This window comes from Delphinapterus leucas, chromosome 1 (genome assembly GCF_059928025.1).
Source record: "Delphinapterus leucas isolate spDelLeu-1000000601 "Yukka" chromosome 1, BTC_Dleu_Yukka2, whole genome shotgun sequence".
Classification (NCBI taxonomy): Eukaryota; Metazoa; Chordata; class Mammalia; order Artiodactyla; family Monodontidae; genus Delphinapterus; species Delphinapterus leucas.
The window spans coordinates 109,582,030-109,587,836 of record NC_143129.1 but is presented as its reverse complement, the minus strand read 5'-3'; the positions used below and the strand labels follow the sequence as shown (position 1 = coordinate 109,587,836).

General features: G+C 38.7%; 1 pseudogene; it reads left to right on the top strand.

Annotated features, from left to right (window-relative positions):
* Positions 1-243: 243 nt before the first annotated feature.
* Positions 244-1,629, top strand: LOC149750710 (DNA damage-regulated autophagy modulator protein 1 pseudogene; annotated as a pseudogene).
* The last annotated feature ends 4,178 nt before the right edge of the window (positions 1,630-5,807 follow it).

Below are 5,807 nucleotides of genomic sequence, written 5' to 3'. Positions count from 1 at the left end.
CGAAAAGAGAAAATGACACACCAATATCACTGATGAATATAGAAGCAAAAATCCTCAACAAAATACTAGCAAACAGAATCCAACAACAAAACATTAAAAGGATCATACACCATGATCAAGTGGGATTTATCCCAGGAATGCAAGGATTCTTCAATATACGCAAATCAATCAATGTGATACACCATTTAACAAAGTGAAGAAGAAAAACCACATGATCATCTCAATAGATGCAGAAAAAGCTTTTGACGAAATTCAACACCCATTTATGATAAAAACTCTCCAGAAAGTGGGCATAGAGGGAACCTTCCTCAACATAATAAAGGCCATATACGACAAGCCCACAGCAAACATCATTCTCATTGGAGAAAAACTGAAAGCATTTCCTCTAAGATCAAGAACAAGACAAGGATGTCCACTCTCACCACTATTATTCAACATAGTTTTGGAAGTCCTAGCCACAGCAATCAGAGAAGAAAAAGAAATAAAAGGAATATAAGTTGGAAAAGAAGTAAAACTGTCACTGTTTGCAGATGACATGATACTATACATAGAGAATCCTAAAGATGCCAACAGAAAACTACTAGAGCGAATCAATGAATTTGGTAAAGTTGCAGGATACAAAATTAATGCACAGAGCTCTGGGGCCGGGGCTGCCCCACTGTCGCAGAGCCTCCCGCCTGGCCGCCCGTGGCTGTGCGCGCCATGGCCACCGCACTGCAGGATGGCACGTGCACAGCCCCCACCTCCCAGCAGCGCAGAGCAGCCCCCCGTTCCAGCTCCACAGAGCACAGTGCCCTCCTGGCGGTGGTGCGATTCTGTGCTTCCTGAGGGGAATGGCCTTCATCCCCTTCCTCCTGGTGACCTGGTCGTCCGCCGCCTTCATCATCTCCTACGTGGTCGCCGTGCTCTCTGGGCACGTCAACCCCTTCCTCCCCTACATCAGTGATACAGGAACAACACCTCCAGAGAGTGGTATTTTTGGATTTATGATAAACTTCTCTGCATTTCTTGGTGCAGCCACGATGTACACAAGATATAAAGCAGTAGAGAAGCAAAACCAAACCAGCTATTTCAGCACTCTTGTTTTTAATTTGTTGTCGTTAGTTCTAGGATTGGTGGGATGCATTGGAATGGGCATTGTAGCCAATTTCCAGGAGTTAGCTGTCCCCATGGTACACGATGGCGGTGCCCTTTTGGTGTTTGTCTGCGGTGTTATGTACATGCTCCTGCAATCCATCATCTCTTACAAATCGTGTCTCCAGTGGAACAGCCTTTCCACATGCCGCATACGGATGGCCGTCTCTGCCGTTTCCTCTGCAGCCGTCATCCCCAGAGCTATAGGGACTTCCCTGGTGGCGGAGTGGTGAAGGATCCACCTGCCAATGCAGGGGACAGGGGCTCGAGCCCTGATCTGGGAAGATCCCACATGATGCGGAGCAACTAAGCCCGTGCACCACAACTACTGAGCCTGTGCTCTAGAGCCCAGGAGCCACAACTACTGAGCCTGCATGCCACAACTACCGAAGCCCACGTGCCTAGATCCCATGCTCCACCACATGAGAAGCCACTGCAATGAGAAGCCCACACACTGCAATAAAGAGTAGCTCCCACTCGCTGCAACTAGACAAAGCCTGCGCGCAGCAAAGAAGACCCAATGCAACCAAAAATAAATAAATAAAATTTCTTAAAAAAAAAAAATTAATGCACAGAAATCTCTTGCATTCCTATACACTAATGATGAAAAATCTGAAAGAAAAATTAAGGAAACACTACCATCTACCACTGCAACAAAAAGAATAAAATACCTAGGAATAAACCTACCTAGGGAGACAAAAGACCTGTATGCAGAAAACTATAAGTCATTGATGAAACAAATTAAAGATGATACCAACAGATGGACAGATATACCGTGTTCTTGGATTGGAAGAATCAATACTGTGAAAATGACTATACTACCCAAAGCAATCTACAGATTCAATGCAATCCCTATCAAATTACCAATGGCATTTTTTATGGAACTAGAACAAAAAATCTTAAAATTTGTATGGAGACACAAAAGACCCTGAATAGCCAAAGCAGTCCTGAGGGAAAAAAACGGAGCTGCAGGAATCAGACTCCCTGACTTCAGACTATACTACAAAGCTACAGGAATCAAGACAATATGGTACTGGCACAAAAACAGAAACATAGATCAATGGAACAAGATAGAAAGCCCAGAGATAAACCCACGCACCTATGGTCAACTAATCTATGACAAAGGAGGCAAGGATATACAATGGAGAAAAGACAGTCTCTTCAATAAGTGGTGCTGGGAAAACTGGACAGCTACATGTAAAAGAATGAAATTAGAACACTCCCTAACACCATACACAAAAATAAACTCAAAATGGATTAGAGACCTAAATGTAAGACCGGACACTATAAAACTCTTGGAGGAAAACATAGGAAGAACACTCTTTGACATAAATCACAGCAAGATCTTTTTTGATCCACCTCCTAGAGTAATGGAAATAAAAACAAAAATAAACAAACGGGACCTAATGAAACTTAAAAGCTTTTCCACAGCAAAGGAAACCATAAAGAAGATGAAAAGACAACCCTCAGAATGGGAGAAAATATTTGCAAATGAATCAGTGGACAATGGATTAATCTTCAAAATATATAAACAGCTCATGCAGCTCAATATTAAAAAAACAAACAACCCAATCCAAAAATGGGCAGAAGACCTAAATAGACATTTCTCCAAAGAAGACATACAGATGGCCAAGAAGCACATAAAAAGCTGATCAACATCACTAATTATTAGAGAAATGCAAATCAAAACTACAATGAGGTATCACCTCACACCAGTTAGAATGGGCATCATCAGAAAATCTACAAACAACAAATGCTGGAGAGGGTGTGGAGAAAAGGGAACCCTCTTGCACTGTTGGTGGGAATGTAAATTGATGCAGCCACTATGTAGAACAGTATGGAAGTTTCTTAAAAAACTAAAAATAGAATTACCATATGACCCAGCAATCCCACTACTGGGCATATACCCAGAGAAATTCAAATTATACCCATAATTCAAAAAGACACATGCACCCCAATGTTCATTGTAGCACTATTTACAATAGCCAGGTCATGGACGCAACCTACATGCCCAGTGACAAACGAATGGATAAAGAAGATGTGGTACATATATACAATGGAATATTACTCAGCCATAAAAAGGAAAGAAATTGGGTCATTTCTAGAGACGTGGATTGACCTTGAGACTGTCATACAGAGTGAAGTAAGTCAGAAAGAGAAAAACAAATATCGCATATTAACGCATGTATGTGGAACCTAGAAAAATGGTACAGATGAACCGGTTTGCAGGGCAGAAATAGAGATACAGATGTAGAGAACAAACATATGGACACCAAGGCGGGAAAGCAGCGGGGGGTGGGGTGGGGGTGTGATGAATTGGGAGATTGGGATTGACATGTATACACTGATGTGTATAAAATGGGTGACTAATAAGAACCTGCTGTACAAAAAAAACAAAAAATAAGATGGTATTATATGCATTTTCTTTCATTCTTTCAGATGAAACATACATATTTACTAGAAGGATGATTTATTTATTTGATCAAATTTATTTATATTCTCTTTCCTTTCTTTTAACCTTACAGATTATAGTCAAATTAAGTCTTGATTTTTTGTTGTTGTTGCCCTTGGGTGGGTATTTATTTTTGTTCTACATTGGTTTTTGTTTGTTTTAATATTCATTATCAGCTATGGGCTCACTGACAAAAAATTTGGAGAAAATTTTAAAAAAATAGAAAAAATTCACTAATCCACACTACTATAAAACAAGACTTTAAATTCCCGGTAAAAGTTCACATATACAATAAAAAATAAATAAATAAAATAAATTTACGGATTTTTAAGTTGTCAGACTTACTTGTTTGCTGGTGTGTTCAGTTTTCATCTTAGTTGTTTTTACGTTATGACTGTGGACTGAGGCTAAAAATAATCTGTGGAAATATCTAAACCTTGAGGAAGTCATCACTGAATTACAGCTGTGCTCAATAAGCACATTAGACCAACAGCAGCACAAGTGATTACCACGAGAGACAGCTGAGAACCAGGAGAGATTTAGGTCAAAGAGGACAAATAGGACCAGTGAGGTGAGAGAGTGCAAAATTTTTTCTCAGTGCGTAAGTAGAGAACTGAATGTTTGCTTTTATTATCTAAGTCATATAAATTCATACTCAAACCTATTTAGAAACAGAAAAACTTTGGATGTTTTTAAAACGTCTGATGGTTTAATTAAATTGATCCTGTTGTTTCCAAAACAATAAATTGTCTAAATCCAATGATTTAAAAATAAGAATTATACCTGGTCAGGGTCTGAGAATATAGTACTGTGTCAGTTTTTCATATCAAAGAAAACTGGTGAAGGGCTATTTGAAAACAGCCACTTTTCTTTCATCCAACTTCCTCTATAATTCTGTGTGTGTGTGTGTGTGTGTGTGTGTGTCCTTTTGATGGGCTACAACATCAAGATCGGAACATCAAGAATGAAGCAGATAACATAAAGAACGTGCAGTGGAGCCTCAAAGGAAAATGATTGTTCAACATTTGCAATTGACTAAAAGGGAAAAAATACTGGAATACATTAATTATTTTAGATCTATCCAAGTGTTCAAGCCACTAAGTAGATTCAAGCCTTCGCTGTTGCTTCTGAAATGGAGGCATCTCACAAAAAACATATTTTTGCAGTCTCATAACAGGTTGTCACTCTGCAACTAATGTGGAAGTATGGCATTGCAAGGTTTATGAAATATCTATTTCTTATTGATTCTATGCTTTCAAGTTGAATTTTACATTTTCAATCCAGGAATCAATAATTTATGGAATTAAGTTTTCATCGTAACTTTCTCACAGCTGGTGAATTAGGAATGTTCTGACACTAAACAGAAATGTAAATTGAACATATTTCTTTGTAGGCATTGTAGGGAGTAGGGAATCAGGGAGCTGGGCTGTTATAGAGTTGCCAAATATATTTGTGTATTCAGTTTCAATATATTTGGGTCTGAATCTTGTAGAAACCCTTAAAAGCACAACTTAAACAGCTTTATCTGTTCCATAAATGAATGAATTGTGGTAATACATAAGCCTCCTGAATAAAAACTCATTATCAGGATTAACTGTTGAACTTTTATTTCCAGCAAATATCTCTCAGACAAATTAGTTAGCCCTAACCCAGAAGACCAAAGCTTGAAATAAATTAGTTCAAGCCTAAAAGTAATAAGGGTAAGAATTTTAATAAAAATAGAGGCCTCCATTGGTACTATTCATCTCATGGCTACTAACATTCAGTGAAGTCTGATATGTTATCATTGAGACATAAGCCTGAAGGAACTTTATAAGTGAGAGTGAATGATACTTCAGTATTTGACTATATTTGTTAGTGCTTAATAGGTACCAGACATTGTTCTAGGTGAAAGAGATTCATCAGCGAACAAAAGAGACAAAAATTCCTGCTCTTGTGGAGTTTACATCCCAGTGAAAGGAGAACAGCTATAAACAATAAACATAATAAGTACACACATTATATAGTATGTTAGAAGGTGACAAATGCTATTAAAAAGACATAGAGCAGGCTAAGAGAGATCAAGAATGGTTCCAATTTTAAATGAGGAAGTCAGGGTGGGTGGGCTTTACTGGAAAGACGACAGCTAAGATTTGAAGAGGAGAGAGAGTGAGTTATGAATATATCTCAGGGGAGAGCACTTCAGACAGAAAAGCTGATGCAAAAGCCTTGAGGCAGGAGC